Source organism: Crocuta crocuta, unplaced genomic scaffold (genome assembly GCF_008692635.1).
Source record: "Crocuta crocuta isolate KB4526 unplaced genomic scaffold, BGI_CrCroc_1.0 scaffold491, whole genome shotgun sequence".
In the NCBI taxonomy this organism is placed as follows: Eukaryota; Metazoa; Chordata; class Mammalia; order Carnivora; family Hyaenidae; genus Crocuta; species Crocuta crocuta.
This window is the reverse complement of record NW_027532634.1, coordinates 1,125,247-1,143,409: the sequence shown is the minus strand read 5'-3', so window position 1 is coordinate 1,143,409 and position 18,163 is coordinate 1,125,247.

The window sequence follows — 18,163 nt, the reverse complement described above, 5'->3', positions numbered from 1 at the left end:
TTATGTAGTTCATGAGAACTGTGTCTGAGAATTTAGTATTTGGAAATTAAATTTAGACCTTAGACTTTGCTTTATGTTGATGTAGGTGAGAGAATCAAGAGATTTGGATAAAGAGAGAGGAGATGGTACAGATGGTGAATATGATGATATTTAGGAGACAACACTGACACTCCTTGGTAATGGTGGTGGATAGAGAGTGGGAGTAATTTAAGATTGTTCCCAGTTTTCAATTGTGCCTGATGATGGATGGCCTTGGTACTACCTTACCTAGATTTGAATTGGTTTGGGTCAATGAGTCAATTTGTGAATATACTGAGTTTGAAGTATTTGTGAGGTAGAGAGTGTTTATCAGGTAGAGATGTCCAGCAAGTAATTTATATGGATTTAAATTAATAATGTAGAAAGAAAAATCTAAATTACATATCTCAATTTGAGATTCAGAGCAAAAAAGATGATTGACAAAGCTATAGGTGTAGATGAGTCCATACAGAACTAGTATGTAGGTTCAAAAGTAGACAAGGAGTGTGCTTGCTAAGGATCTTGACTAATTTAACCATTTAAAAGCAGATGCAGAAAGGAACCTTCCGTACCTCCAAAATAAGAGAGTAAGGAGTCACATAATGAAAAATCAAAGAGGGGTAGGGTTTTTTAAAATTGTATAATAGTAGTGTTTATGTATCTATATTTATTATGCTGTGCATTAGATCTCTGTGGATTATAACTACTCCTTATAATTTTTGGCCCTTAAACAGCATCACTCTCCAACTCCTCATACTATCCCCTGGTATAACCATTTTATTCTGAATTTTTTTATACATTTAACATTTTTAGATAACACATATAAGTGATATCATGCAGTACTTGTCTTTCTCTGTCTCATATTTCTGTTAGCATAATGTGTTCAAGGGCATCCATGTTGTCACAAATGAGAAGATATCATCCTTTCTCATGGCTGAATAATATTCCATTGTGTGTGTGTATCACATCTTTTTCATCCATTCGTCCATTCAGCCATTAATGGGCATTTAGGTTGTTTCCATATTTTGGTTATTGTGACTAATTCTGCAATAATCACAAGAATGAAGATATCTGATCAAAATACTGTTTTTAATTCTTTGGGGGCATATACCCAGAAATGGAATTGTTTTATTGTATAGTACATCATTTAAAAATTTTTAAGGTATATTCATCCTGTTTTTCATGCAGGTGAAACAAACTTACATTCCCACCAACAATGTACAAGCGTTCTCTTTGGGGTGGACATATTTAAAGAGAAAGAGGCCAAAATATCAAATCCTACCAAATATTCATAAAAGATAAAAGNCAATAAACTATTTGTAAAAAAAATAAAAATAAAAATAAAAATAAAATTATTGCTTCTGAAAAAAAAAAGATAAAAGTGCCAATGGATCTTCTTCATTAGAAGAACATTGTTTCATATAGCTGGTGGCAGAATTAAATACAGCTGAAAATGTAGAAGAACTAATAGCTAGAGAGGGGCATAGAGATTGAAGAAATGTTTACATTTTTAATTTATTTAAAATTGTTATAATGTTTTATTTTTTAAGAGTCAGGGACAGAGAATGAACAAGGGAGGGAAAATAGAGAGAAGGAGACACAGAGTCCAAAGAAGGGTTCAGGTTCTGAGCTGTCAGCAGAGAGCCCAATGCATGGCTCAAACCCATGAACCCGAGATCACAACCTGAGCCGAAGTTGGATGCTCAACCGACTGAGCCTCCCAGGCATCCCAACATTTTTAATTTAAAGCACTATGATAAACGTGTATCTAAACTGATGAGAAGAGCTGTTAAGGAGATATTGAAAATGCAAAAGAGGGGTGCCTGGGTGGCTTATTTGTGTAAGCATCCAACTTCAGCTCAGGTCATGATCTCACAGTTCATGGGTTCAAGCACCACATCAGTCTGTGCTGACAGTTCAGAGCCTGGAGCCTGCTTCAGATTATATATCTCCCACTCTCTCTGCCTCTCTCCCACTCACACTGTTTCTCTCTGTCTCTCAAAAATTAATAAACATTAAAAAAATTAAAATTAAAGAATTAATAAAAGAAAATGCAAAAGAAAATGAGAATAATAAATGGAAAATACCTGAAGAAGCAAAACTGATTATGTGTGCTATGTAGGTAGGAAGGGGAAGGGCCTGTAGGAAGAATTTGCAGTGTAATTCTTATTTCTTGATTAAGAAGTTGAGTTATATTCCACATGTTATAGGGAGTTAATGAGTATTTTTAGTTAAGAGATCAAAGACATTTATTTATACTTTTAAAAGATCATCTTAGCTAACAGTGGGGAGAATGAAGGAGAGAAAAAATAAGACTTGGGCCAAGAACAACTGAGGAAAGTAAGGCAAATGAGGGTGGACAGTAGGAATTATTGTAGAAACATTAATTTGGGAAGAACAGGAGTGTGTAGTAATCCAGTAGGATGTGGGGAATAAAAGGAAAATTATATGGAAGACTTGAGAAAGATTTAAAGTTCCTAATTGAGGCATGTAGTGAAAACATGAAAAAATTAGCTAGCAAGAGTTTGAAGTGTGAGTTCCATCTTAGACATTCTTAATTTTGGCTGCCTTTGGAATATCCAAATGGAGAACTATCATTTAGGTTGTTGGAAAAGTGGGATGGGAAGGCAGATAGACAACTAAGCCAGGACACAGGGCTTTCTGAGGCATTTGTGCTACAGATGATAGCTGAAAGCACAAGAAGAGAGGAGTTCTGATAAGAATAGCTACACAGGGGGACCCCTGGCTCAGTTGGTTAAGCATCTGACTTTGGTTCAGGTCATGATCTCACGGTCGTGGGTCTGAGCCCCACGTCGGGCTCTGTGCTGACAGCTAGCTCAGAGCCTGGAGCCTGCTTCGGATTCTGTGTCTCCCTCTCTCTCTGACCCTCCCCTGCTCACGCTGTCTCTCTCAGAAATAAAATAAAACATTAAAAAAAAAAAAAAACGAATAGCTACACAGGAAGATAAGGGCCTTGCATGGAACTATGGGGCACACTAACATTAAGAGCAAATATGAAAAGGAAAATAATTCAAAATGATGAAAATAATCCATAAATGGTTAAAAATTGAAACATGAGAATAGAATCATAAAAAATCACATCTAATCAAATTAGGTTCAAATGCTGGAGCAAGATCAAGTTATAATGTAAAAGTGCCCATTGAAGTTGCCACTGAAAGACCATTTGTAATTTGAAGTGAAAGCTTTTAAGTTGAATGGTGAAGGAAAACATCACATTACAGGAGGCTAAGAAATTCACATCAGTTGAGGAAATGCAAACAGAGTACAAAGCACTCTCTCAAGACATTGGTTAATGAAGAGAATGAGGACACAGAAACAGGAGTTACTTTCTTCTTGCCTGATGTTATATTTCAGGAGAGTTTTCAATAACTATGAAAGTCCATGTTTACTGCTTTTTATTATAGTAGCTCATGCATCAATATCAGCATCAATGATACTGCATATTTATGCTTTCCTCTTAGGATCTGTCTTCCAAAAATTTAACCTATGGCACTTGCAGATGTTAATGCAATAATGATCATTGAGTCAAATGAGGGAACAAGCCCAGATTCACCTCCTTGCCTTTTCCCATTGCTCCTCTCCAGCCTCAGCCTTGTCCAGCGTGTCCTTTGGACTCTCCAGATACTACTGTTAGTCTTTCTGTTTCCAAATCTATCCTCTATCATAAAAACACTCTGTTTCTACCAGGGGCTTTTATGTGTTCTTTTATTCCTCTTTCTTGACAATGAAATGTGGCTTCCAAACGTTTCTCATTTGGAAATAAACTCTAAGCAATGGTTCTTACTCATTTTAGATCATGGGACCTTGATGAATGGGAGGAGAGCTTTTCAATTTTTCTGGAGGGAGAAAAGACTCATAGGCATCAATACGTATAGAAAACATTTATTTCTTAATGGTGCAAAAGAATTGAGGAAGGCATATGATTTTAGAAGAGTCCTATAGTGAAGTGGGAACTGGATGGTATTTTACAAGGATCTTTATGGGACAAAGAGAGACCTTTGTGATAAACACAGATTTGGAGAAGTCAAAATATAAGTCAAAATGTATGGATATTAACTGCAAGAGCAAAGAAGGATGCACATCAAATCCAGAAAATCTTATGAGTTGCTGCTTCATGACTTGACAAATTATAGTACATCCATAACACTCATAATATGCTTAATGTAATTGGAAGATATTTCTCATGGAGGCAAGTGAGAAGGGCAGAGCTTCACTTCTGGTCCCAAGGTTGATCAGCACAAAGCAGGCTGCACTGATTCCAGATCAAACAGAAAGAAGCAGAGGAAAATCACACAGTGTGAGGGGACTTATCAGTGCCCCAGGCCCTGAATTTAGAGTTTGGGTATAAATCCCTTGGCTTCTAAGGGCACAGAAGATCCAACATTGATGTTACATACATGTACTGACAAGACTTTTCCTTATCACTTCAAGGACTTATTGGACCCTCTAAAGCAACCCATGTACTTTACTTCTTGAACTGCAAAAAGGTTTCTCTAATATGAAGCAGGCTTCAAATGAGAAAAATTTGACCCTAATCAATCACCAGCAGCCTTCCTACTGCATGGGAATCTGAGGATATCTGAGTTTCCTTTTGTGTGTTCCTCTTTTTCCTTCATGCATCACTGAAGATTGAACATGTTCATTATTGAAGCCACTGTCTATGTTGACTTGGGGCACTGATGGTGCCTTGTGTTATGTCAGTTCTCTGCTTTTACTTTCCTATTCCCTTTGACATGGTACATGCACTGGCAGCATTTTGAGTGAGAATGTTCTGTGGAAAGTTTGAAAGGCTGCCTTTGCTGCTCAAAGGAATACAAAGCCCCAGCACATAATACTGAGTCCAGATTTCTCCATGGTAGTAGGGGGATGTTATTTCATAGACCTTTGCCTGATTTTGCTGAAGAAGTAAAGATCCTCAGGAATAATTCAGTGATAGCACTTCAATTGGCTTGAAGAAAAAGTGGCTTCTAAGACATTTTGAATTTGTCAGAACTTAAGCCTACATATATTTTCTGTTTTTCTGGCCAGAGAGCTAGAAAATTCTTGCTAGAAAGGGCTAGGGATCAAATTATGTAGACAGTTATACAATATCTTCAGCAAACATCAAATGTCCTTCTTATCTTTCTATCTCTTAAGGGGCAGATGATCCAAAGGTCAAGCAAAGCAAAGGATCTAAATTAAGAATTGGAAAGAACTAGGTGTGTCTTAATTATATACTTAATTATATACTGAGATCCAGGCACTTGGAATATGAAAGTGAATATGATACTCTTATTGCCCTCACAGGGTTCACACTGTGAACCTAGCTATGAATATAGCTAGAAAGATATAAACATATTGAAAAATGTAAAAAATATGTCACTTATTTAAAAAATGACATTTTTTTGCACATGGACATAAAGAATAATTAACACAGTAAACTATTTGTTAGCCAGTAAGCCAAGCAAAACCCTAAACTACTGATTTCACTTGGCTTTCTCCCTCTAATTTCGGCTTGGTTTTGAAATTTCTGATATGACGCCAGGGATGTGAATTGAGAACTGGAAAGCATCAGTTAGTCTAAAAGTGTCCAACTGTGGTAGACAGAATTTGAAAATAATCCCCAATAACCCATGCCCTTGTATCCTCCCCTTCCCTTGAGTGTGCATGGAACCTGTGAATATAATGAAGTTCTGCTCTCATGATTACATTACATTACATAGCAAATGTGAAAGAATTTTTTCAGATAAAATTAAGTTCATAATCAGTGGATTTTGACTTAATAAAAAGAGATATTATACTGGTTGGGCCTGACCTAACCAAATGAGTCCTTTAAAAGAGGGTCTAGAGCACTCCTTGAGTTCAGAGAGATTCTTTTGCTGGCCATGAAAAAGAAACTGATGTAGTAAGAAGATATCATTCTATTACGCGTTCCATAACCATGTGTATGCTCTATACTATGCCGTCTCCAGTTTGTAGGCCACAAAGATGAATAAGACACAGGATTTGCTTTTTTTTTAAGAGAGTTATTTTGTTTGTTTATTTAGTTTGAGAGAGAGCACACGCATAAGCACGCATGAGCTAGGGAGGGGCAGAGAGAGAGAATCCCAAGCACACTCCATGCCCCATGCGGAGGCCCGATGTTGGACTAGATCCTATGACTCTGAGATCATGACCAAAATCAATAGTCAAATTCTCAACCAACTGAGCCCCCAGCATTTGCTTTTAAATAGGTCTCCTATTAGGCTGAGAGAGAAAATGTGCTAACTTGCAATGATGGAATAAATGGCAATTGAAAAGTTTGCAGAAGATAATATTGAATCAGAGCACTTGGACTCCTCTCTTCTCCCCAGGTACAAAGTCTGTCCCAAGAGAAGTCTGCTGACACTTAATTTGAATCCTGAGGATACGTAGGACTTGCCTAGTAGATGAGAATCAGAGGGAGGGAAGGGCATTACTATTAGAGGTAAAGGAATATCCAAGAACAGAGCAAATGAGAAGGTAAGGGAGTGCCTATAGGGAACAGCAAGAATGAGGCTGAAAAACAGGCAAGACCATGGAAGAAACAGTTCTTTATATTGTACCAAGAATTTTATACTATATTGCATAGGCAATGGAATTATTATTATTATTATTATTAATTATTATTATTATTTTAATGTTTATTTTTGAGAGAGACACAGGGAGCAAGTGAGAGAGTGGCAGAGAGAGGAGAGACAGAATCTGAAGCAGGCTCCAGGCTCTGAGCTGTTAGCTAACAGCTCAGAGCCTGTTGCATGGCTTGAACCCATAAACCGTGAGATCATGACCTGAGCTGAAGTCAGTCACTTAACAGGCTGAGTCACCCAGGTGCCCTGACAATAGAATTATCAGAGCTATACTTTTAAATAATATTCTGAATAAAAATGTGGAAGATGGCTGGGAGTGAAAAAGGAAGAGTGAAGTAAGGAGGCCAGCTATTAGATTCTTCCAATTGTCTAAGCAAGGAAAAAAAAAATGATTTGATCTAAGAGAGTAGCAATAATGACGTGGATAGAGAAGAAATGATAGATATATTGTAGAGAGATTTAAGAAATGAACCTGGAAGGCTTTAGTGCCAGTCTATCAGAGAGTTGGAGGTTGAGGTAGGTTTTTGGCTTTTCTGGGTCCATTTCAATGGACCCAACAAAGAGGGAGAAATTGGGTTGGAATAATTGTATAATTGGAAGGTGGAGGGGATATAATATTTATTTTAGGATATACTTGTTTTCAATTGTGGTGGTCTCAGAGACATTTTGGTCTATGAACAGTCAGATGTGGAGATGAAGATATAGGAGTCATTAGCATTTCCATCTAGTAAATGCTCTGGGTATAGATTAAATCACTGTGAGTGAGTTTATAAAATAAGGACAGAAGGGGATGAAGAACAACTCCTGGAGCATAACAACATTTAAAGGGAAGGCAGCATAAATGTACCTGAATCTGTAAACCTACATCAACCATCAGAAACGTGGAGTAGTTGTGAGAGTCAGGTGAAAGCCAAAATAAGAGAGTGTCAGAATGGGAGAAATGATAAACTTTGGCATATGCCTCAGAGAGTTTGATTAAGGTAGCAACTAAAAGAAGCCCACTGATTTTTAGTTGAGGGGAATAATTGGCATTTTAAGTTTTGCTTCTGGCCTTCCCTTCTCCTTTGCAGCATTGATACTCAGATTTCATTTTAAGGAAACTTGACCTTGACTTCTCCACTATTAATTTGTGTGCATTGGGTAAAGCTGACTCTACCCCAGCAGTGGGGATGAAGCACATGACCTAAACAAAGTGAACAACACATTCTAGCCTCCTGGTAATACAGACTGCCATAGGGAGGGCATATAACACAAGTTAGTCTAACCAGAGACAATAGGATAAAATATTTTACCTCTGGGTCCGTGTGAAGCAGAGTAGACTGAAGCTGTTTCTGCCATTTTGTGACCATGTTCATCCTGGAAATGGAACCAGTACTGAGGAAGTTACTTGAGAAGTAGGGGGAAGAAACAGTCTAGCTTGAAACTAAACTCAACCCTCTACTGTTCAGCTATAGGATCTGAAATATTCCATTTGAACCCATGAAGCAGGCTTGGAGTGCTTCAAGTTTCCCCATAGTGCACCTTTAATGTGCTGATTTCAAATTTCTCTAAGGAAAACAAATTTCTTTTATTCATTCATTCAAGAACCTGTATTGAGACTCTGCTCTGTGCCTTGTGATTTTCTAGACACTAAAGATAGGGGACATCGCAGTAAATAAGCAAGGTAATATCTTTATCTACTAGAACATACTTAATGGGAGATACAGAAATCAATGTAAACAAACACACATAATTCTAGGGAAAATGAGAAGAATAAAAAGAGTGATTTTGTGTGCATATTCAAGGTAGAAAAGATAGGGAGTTTGGGGGAGTGAATTTCTTCCTATCATGTCAGTGAAAGGGACATTTTACAAAAAAAAAAAACCCAAAAGGTTGAAATTCATTCAAGAACCCCTTGATCTTCAGAGAAGAGGTGTTTTTTTTTTCCTTCCCTCTTTCCTATTCCCTACTCCCAGGGAAACATAAAGTCCATCAGTACTACTTTTGAGCATCTCAGGCCCAATTAAAAAAAGTTATTTAACTATGTAATATGAATTACATCTGAAGGAATAGAATCTAAAGGAACTGGATGAGCCCATTCTGGGTCCTACAACCTTAAATGGTGAATACAATATTAATATCCGAAAAGATGACCTGAAAACAACTTTAGAATGAGATGCTCTGTGAAAGGTGAATATTTAATCACAGGCTACAGTTGTTGCTTTTGAATATGTTTCTTTAAAGCTGAGTTAGAGGATAGCTGGCCATAGGCTTACAGGGAAAAGGCCGTCTTGGCAAGGGAACAGACCCTAAGCTGTGTCCTTTTCATCTATCTTTAAAATTAAAGTGAGGTTCAGCAGATACCTTGAGGAAAGATATTAAATTGCAGATTTTGCAGTTTTGTTGTGCCTGCAATTTCCCAATGTTGCTAGTGAGAAGCTGAGAAGGCCCTTAAAAGCCTTTGTGCCTGGCACCTGCAGAAATCTAATTTCTGATGAATAGGGTCCTAATTGGGTCAATTATTCTATTATACTACACAAGAGTACTTCAAACTGCTGCTTCAGTAAAGAGAGAGCTTTAGTTTCCCCATTGGTGTTCTCCAATTTGAACAGAACTCAGAATCCTGCATTTAACTTCTCCTTTCCCAGTTTCAGTTTGTCTTTCCAATCTCAGTTTGTCATATGTGAGTTAACTCTGAATAGAAGTGAAACCACTTTTTCACCTTCTGACAACATGGGTAAGATTGCCAAAAAGGTTTTCCGACTCCTTTAAAAATTGCTTCTCATACATTTGCAAATATATGAGGCAATTCCTTCAGAGCAGCTTAGTCAAAGGGAATATTTTTTTGATTAATTGTTATTATCTTTGGAGGAAGAACAGAGAGGAGTCTGCATTTTGTTTGTGGATTATATTACACTTTTGCACATTTGTAAGGCTCTATTTTTAATTTATTCCCTTATTTTTTGAAGGATTGCACCAGTTACTTTTTCATAACCACACATAACATGTCAGTTGGAAAGGAAAATGATATTTGGTAGCCGACACATGAGGACACTTACAGACTCATTATTTTAATGAGATTTATTTCTTAGACATTTCCTTTATGCTAAATGTTCTACTTTGTAACTTAAAAAAGAAGCTTCTCTAATTAGAATGAATACTTTTACTCATGAGTTGATCTGAAGTTCAGACTTGACTCTGAAGAATGTAAAATTATGCCCCTACTAACTGTATATTAAAAGCCCTGTTATGTGATAACTTGAAGGCTGTGAAGAAGCTTTTGCTTTGGTATGGGTAAAACAGAAAAGGCATCATCTTAACTTATGTAAGAACCCAAAGGTACTCATATCACTTGAAAACATTGAATTCAATAATATACTTAATGAGATGTTCTATAAGAAACTCCAAACTTCGTGTCTGGCACATATTAAATACCCTTAAAATTGATTTTTAAAAAAATCTTCTTGAGCTGTGCAAGGTACTGATGTTGTTAGTGAAAAAATGAGCAAAGAACAGTCTTTATTTACAAGTGCTGTGTAGTCCCAAAGGGAGATGAAAAACTGCGTGCTTGATTAAAATATAATATATTCTGTAATGAGTGTCGTCAGAGGGTTACAAAGTACTATGAAAACTTAAAAGTGTGTGTGAGTGTGTTTTTACTGTGTTGTATTGTGGCTTACTCATTTTGTGATTTTTGAGTAGATGCACACATGTCTGGAGTTATAGGTACCAGTTTTGTAACTTTCCTAAGGTATGCATTGAGAGTTACCACACATTACGCTGCAATCGCTTTGTCTCTGCCTGCTCTGAAAACCATGCATCTGGTAAAAAATATGGTTTGATTGATTTCATGGTGAGTCAGAGGGAGGAAAACTTAGTATGTCACTTTTTGGGGGGGTTTCTTTTAAGAGGACCATGGAAGAAGTTATATGTTTACTATCATTCTCCATGGATTAATTTTGCTCAGAGTATCATTTTGGTTAACTCTTTTTCTTCCTCAAAGAAATGTTGGAAGTTGAAATTTATTACTTTTAAGCCCTTTGAAAGAGGTATTAACGCCTCCATTTTAAAGATGAAACTGAGGCCCAGATAGATGAGCCTGTTGAAATTCACATAGTTAATACATACTAGTGTTCTAAGCCCCCAACCTTGTCTTTTTCACCATTCTGCTCAGTTTCAGTTCCTAAGTTACTCTCTAATATTATGATTGTTTCTGGAATCACACAGTTTCAGAAAGTTGGAAATGCTCTGCTAGCAATGTCCCTTTGGATATTCATTCCCACAAATTTAGCATCAACAGCCTAAAGATTAACTTTCCCACACCATTTTTAAAGCTCAGCCTTCAATGTTATCCCCCAAGTAAGTGGAACAGATAACGTTTTGATCATTAAATATGTTGCTTTGAAGATATAAAGAGGGATAACTCCTTTGGGCAAAGAACCTTTTCCCACAGTTCTAGATGTGGCTGAGCAGATTGGGTCAAACACACTATAGACCTAGACTTCTACTGCACACTTCAAATGAGATTCTTACTCAATCATCTCTGCGGCCTTTAGGCCATCAGTCAGTCAGTAGCTTTGTGTGAGAAGAAATAGTCTCTGCCCTCAGGAAGCTCTTAATCTGTTAAGTGAGGCCAGGCATGCCCACAAGTAGTTATAAGACAAGATGTAAAAGATAATTTAAGAAGCAAATAAGGTTGATTTCAACTATGACAAGCAGGAAAAAGAATCACAGATGAGGTATCCCCTAAGTTTTTTTTTAACTATAAATGCCCTGATGGTAGGGTGTCCTAGTAAACAACATAGCACCTGGCACATAGGATATGTACTATATAAAATTAATTCTGGTAACTAAGTTTAACCCATTCTGTGTGCCCATAATGTCTAGAAAAGTGAGGATGAATAACCTCCTAGTCAGTAATTTGTGCACACAGTGTTCAGTCAGCTGCAAAATGAATCTTTCCCTCCTCTGCCAAGTCCCAAGTAGTCATGTAGAGTATGTCTCAGATAAGCATCCATGAGACTCCTTCACACTCCAAGCTCTCTTCCTATGTTTCCCTCAGATCTCCTATTCTTTTCTGCTCTCTCTGTAGTATCTTTCTCTATAATGGAAGGACAAAGCATCAAATACTTGTAGCCAGGCCCTTATCTTAAGCCTTAAATCTTTCCAGTTCTCCAGAATGAAACATCATAAAAGGTCAATAAAATACCTCTTGCTTATTACTGAGCACCTTTCAAAACAGAATTCAAATGTGTTATTATGGGAATAAAGTCTGTGTTATTGTTTTATTTTTGTTAGTAAGATCTCCTCACTGGAGGATAAGAAATAAAAGGTTTTGGGGAGTATTGTTGCATGGACAGTGGGGGGATGGGCCCCAAGGGGAAGAAACTCTCCCTGATCCTCTTGAATGAATGAGCAGTGGTAGAGGATTCCTTGGCAGTGTAAAAGTGGAGATTTTTAGTGATTTCTAGCAGGCGGGGCATGTTTGATGAAGGGCATTATCATCCTACTGGAATCTAGGGTACACATTGTAACGTACATGCGTTGTCAGAAAGAAAAGTGTCTCCCTTCCCACCTGGAGTAGAAGCCTTGACGTCTTGCACCAAATCTGCTCCATCCAACTCTGAGTTCACCTGCTACTGCAGAAGACAGTTCTGAAAGGAGAAAATAGCTTTCATTTCAGATACCTTCTGCCTGGAAGCTTTCTCAGGGGCTATAGGAGGTTCTTCAACCCAAATTCACACAGTCAGAAACTGTCTGGGGGAGGGAGGTACATAATTCTGAGGTCAACTCTCAGCCAATACAAGACAGAATTTAATGGCTAAATGCCTCATATTCTGCCTGTGATGAAATAATTCTAAGGGTGATTTACATGATTTCTTAGTGTCCTTAGAAGTTTGAACCCTATAGCATGATCATAAACACATCCTTTATTGTGTCTTTTCCAATTCTGACTTTAACACCCTGTGCCTCACTTGTGTTTCCTGCAACTGAATTCTTCCTTAGAGCCTGCTTTGGGAGGAACCTAAACTAAGCTGCCATCCTATATTCACCAAGCGTTCCTTTCTCTTCTCTTTCCAGAAAACAAAAGAATATCATTTCCCCCCTAAAATCAGACATTTTTCTGTTTTGTTTTTCTCTCCCAACTTTCTCCTTTCTATTTTTGGCCATTCTCACCATTATGATCCCCTTTCTTCGCTAACTTTGTAATATCCTCTTTGCGGTGTCTTATCTTTCGCAAAACTTCAGACTATATCTAAGCAATAAAAGCAGAAGGAAATAAAGAAAAAGAAAGAATCCTTCTTTCTTGGATCCTGACTACCCCCAAAGATTTCACTTTTATCCTTCTCATCTTCTTCGAGTCCTTGTAGTTTAAAAAATCTGTCTTAACCACCAAAATAACTAACAATTCCTACAACCAACTGAACACTTTTTTGAAAAGTTACTGCCAAAGCTGGAAAATCTAACTGCCCCTCCAATGTCATCTCATGTAATTATTCAGTATCACACAGTGTTGTTGAACACCTTTTCTTCCTTTTCTTCTGCTAATATCATACCCAATAATCTTTCTTGGTTATTTTCTTTTTTCTCATCTCTTCCAATAATCTCTACTTAGTGATTTCAGTCCTTCCAATGTCTTTATCCTAATATTGATGATTTACATATCTTCACTCCTGACAGGTTCCCAAGTGAATTTTATGAAACAGATTTTTCAATCTTCCTCTAACCCCAAAAGTAGTTTATTCTTATGGTTTTCCTATATTAACTGATAACATCGCTATTGGCCATGCTTACCAAACTTATAACTTTTAGACTCTTCTTTCTTATATCCATTAAGATTACTTGTCACATCCAATGGCCACCAATTCACATCCTTCTACTTCCAAAATAGCACTTGAGTCCTTCTACTTTATCACATTTCTGTTCTACCTTTCTTCCACCACTTTTATGGTCTAGACTCCTTACATCTTTTCATGATTCCCTTATTTTCCGTCTTCAATACTTTTCTGTGGCATGCTAGAGAATACTAATGCTGGTAAAGCTAACAAACGAAAATGATCAGCTTACAGTTAATTTATCAAATACACTATCATTTATCATAATTCAATGCCTTGCGGTATACTTGTTGTTTCTTTCTATAAGGAAATGACTTTTGAGTAAGATACTGCATTTAAAATGCTTCTCTCATTCCGGAAAATTGCCAAATGGTCTTGAGCTTTAAAATGTTCATTATTAGGGGGAAAAAAAGCTTTTTGATATTCCTTAATATTACAAGTAATTTTCTAATGTATTCATTTTTTTTGACCATAGAAAGGGATATCTTTTAAGATATCTGACAGATTTTTAGTACATAAAATTTAGGTTGGGTTGCTAGTGATTCCCTGTTCGTCCCCCGCCAGGGTATAGGCCCCCTTCTGGCAACGGTAAGGGCAAAGAGGACCTTCTAAACTGTCTGTTGCCAGGATGTATATGGGCCCAGGTCTCAGCCTTTTCCTGATGCATGGGTTTCTCCAAGCAGAGATACCGCATGACACGTAAAACTGGAGAGGAAAGTTGGATCTACAACATTTCATTTACGATCACGCTGTCTGCATCAGCAGGAAAACTACACACCACTCCACACCACGTATTCTTAAACATACATCCTTAGATTGACAAATGCATGCAAAATCTAAAGACACTTTTTTTCATTATTTTCCCTCGTAACTTCATTTAGGTTCCTCATTTTAGGTAGTCTTACAATGCCAACTATTTTTTTTAATTAATTAATTAATTTATTTATTTTTACAAATAGTTTATTGTCAAATTAGTTTCCACATAACACTCAGTGCTCATCCCCACAAGTGCCCTCCTCCATGCCCATCCCCCCTCTCCCCCACATCCATCAGTCCTNGCTTTTTTGGGCATGTAAACTCCCCGTACCGGGGGTGCAGCCAAAGTTGATTGCACTCTTCAACCCAGGCCAGTCCCAATCTCCAGATCCCAGTCCGTGCACCCCTCTGAAATATCCTTAGACACAACTTCCCAGGCATCCCCCTCGTGGCAATTCCAGGCCTCCCGCCTCGCTCTGGGGGTGGAGGCAGAATCGCTGCTTCCTTCTCTGGGTCGGGCTGGTGAGCATGGGCGGGGGCTTGCCTGCCAGGTGTGGGTGCGCTGAGCCTGAGCCCGCTGCAGTGAGGAAAACCAGGTCCCTCTATGGCTCGTCACCCGAAACAGGAACTCACAGGCAAATTTCCCAGTTTTTAGCTCTTTGCCTTCCCTCTCGAGTCCCAGCCAGCCAGGAGCGCTGATGCCTGGTGTCCGCGCAGCTCTTTCAGGGGCCCCAGCCGCTTGGGAGCTACAATTGCGGCAGGCGCACCACCACTCTGAAGTCCAGCCACCAGGAGCCAGCACAAAGAAGCAGTTTGTGTGCTCAGCCCCCCTGGACCAGTTGGCGCGAGGGGACCTGGTGTGCAGGTATTTGGCATGTATAGTCTTTCTACGCACCGAGCGGAGGTCCCCCCTGCCCCCCCCCAGCGGAAGTTTTTCTGTTTTGGACTCTCTCCTTTTCCCCTCTCACTCCCTGTAGAGGGTAGAGGGGGATCGCCTCCCACTCTGGAGTCTCCGATCCCCGCCCGATTTTATCTTCCCCAGTTCGCACTCACGTTAGAAGGCTCTCTCAGTGGATTCTGCGTCCTTTTTCTCCCAATCTCTCAGGTTTTGTAAGGTTTCCAATGGCTTCAGATCTTTTCCGTGTGATGTATGGGCGCGAGTGCAAGTACGGAGCCCGTTCTTCTCTGCCATCTTGCTCCCCTCTTAATGCCAACTATTTGAGACCATTTCCAGCCTCTATTTTTAATTTTTTTGCTGATCAAAATATGGTTTGTATTTTGGTGTCTTGTAATGTCACCTGCACCCACAGGGTCTTGCCTGACAGTAATATAATGCAGAAAATGCTATACATCTCTGTAGAGTCTCCTTTTTTATTGTATCTTGTAGACTCAGTAATTGTAAAATCAACACAGTTCTTTTATTTCACCATTCTTGTAATTTTATTCCTTTTTCCCCTTGATATTATTTTCACTCAGACTGTTATCTATCTCATAGTAAAATGCAATTTAAACTCTAACTTATTTATTTTATTATTGGCTTAATTCACCCTTATTTTATACTTTCTAATAATTTATTGACTATACTACCTATAAGTGGCTATATAATTGATTGGCATTCATGTGCACACACACACACACACACAGGCTCTTTTCTTCTTAAATGACGTGGAAATCTAAAATCAGATTTTAATAATATAACTGTGATTTTTTTAAAAATAATACAAAAATTGTTTTAGAATCAAAAGGTCTAGCAAAGACTTAGCATGAAAAAGCTGTAAATGAAACATATAAATATTAATGCTATATTGCTCCTAGGATCTTATATCTAGACTTTTAAATATTTGGTTAGAAAAAAAAATAACAGTAACCCAACAAAGACCAAGGAGACCAAGATAAATGGAGAAGCAAGGTATGTTTAATCAAGAAGAAGAATGTTTTTCGAGAAGGGTTTATTTAATTTCCTTCATCCTATTACTTCTTCTCAGTGTTGGTTAGGTATGAAGTTGATTCAATAGTAGAATAAGAATCAGATTTAGAAGCTACTTTTCTGTCAAATGGATTATAACAACCTAGAATATACATTTAGTAATAACATATGATCAAATGTGAATATTTTAACTATTGCGCTATTCATTAGATGATCTTTGCAGAACCTCTTAATATTTTGCGTTCATAAGGACATTCTTAAAACAAAAAAGTATAAGTTGCTATTGATGTACACCAAGCTAATAACCCAGGATTTCTAAGCCTCACATATTGTATATATAATAAAATAGCTTGAAATCATATTTACTAGTAAGACATTTTAATCAGAATTTCAAAAATATGACTTACAATTATTCATTAATTCATAAGAAGTTTATGTTTACCTATATATAAACTATTATTTAGGTAAAATCTTTAAATTTTATACTATCTTAATTTCCTTAGCAATTCTAAGCAATGCACTGTAACAAAACTTTTTGGGGAAGAAATCAAAGTCAGTTTCCAGCAGAGAAAATACTAGATTTTGGTTAAGGAAGCAAATGGAAATTTTTGATCTTTACATTTTCCCTGTAGGTGATTACGGTTCAACCTATGGTCTAAGCCTCTGGAAACTATATTAAAATGAGGATTCTCATTTTGGCTGGTAAAGCGAATACTTTGCATAACATACACTGCCCCAGGCATCACTACTATTTTTTATAGAAAGTGTCAGTACTCTTGCTATCTGAACCAACTTTTTTCAAAACAGAATTTTTTAAATGAACAAAAAAGTTTACTTAGATACAAGGAGAGTTTCTTAAAAGTTCAAATAAATAGAGAAAGCTTTCTATCAAAGTGAATGAATAAAAACCTTCATCGAATCATTGGACCAAATCTAGACTCCTGAAGAAAGCAAGGCTTGCCACATAATCCTACTTAATGTTGACTCATATTGGTTAGTGACACAATTAAACTAATTGGAAACTGCTTTTTGGCATTCCTAGCTTACTTTCATTTCAATTATAGCTTCCTTTACATTTGTATTGTGTTCGATAATGTTCAATAGACTCTCATAGACCTTTGTGCTTTTATTCTATCATTTGATCTATTTTTGTTTCCATATATCAAAACTAATCCAGAATAAAAGTTACTAAAATGTATTTTTTTGCATTGACTGATCCTGATAAAAGGCCAACTCAATGTCCAGGTAGATAAAATAGTCTTTTTAATTCCCTGCTTTTTTTCGTGGTACATTTGCTTCCTAAAATCTCCCTCACTGGCCTGTTTCATCCTTGGAAAATCTTCATTTAAAAAACTCATTCATGCATTCAAATTTCAAATGTTTACTGAAGTCTAATTTAACATAACTTACTGTATTTATAGTCATGGAATAGATACAAAATTGGTTCTAAATCTTAGCATTTGACCCTAAAGAACATTCAGTAGCTTCATGTTTTCTCTGGAAGCAAAAGTAATAAGCCCAACCATCTGTCATTTAAACAAGGAAATATATTGCTTAAGCAAGAAGGCATTTATTATACTGGAAAAACCATATCCCTCAGCAAAAATAAATTCATATTTCTGCATATTGTCAATGTTCCAATTATACTCCCATTGTGACATTTGCTGCATGATTATCAAAAGATGTGGCATCCAATAACCAGAAAGAGTGAAAAATAGATGGTGAACTGAAGTATCTTTGACTTCCAATTTCTGTGATACCAATGATTATTTTGATTAGGACCACTTTGTAGTTTATGCAGAGTTGAAAGGAGGTTATCCAAAATAATTCAAGGTAATTATTCATTAGGTAGTTCAAATAATGCTATAATGACTCAACCACTACTAAATGAAGAAGGAAAGACAAGGTTATCTATCATTGGGACATTAGCCTGGTGGGACAGGTTTAGATTAACAGAGATCATTTGGAATATTGCTTGGTAAAAGCAATGATGTAGTTTCTAGTTGATAAAAAAAATAATAACACAAACAGAAGTTAGG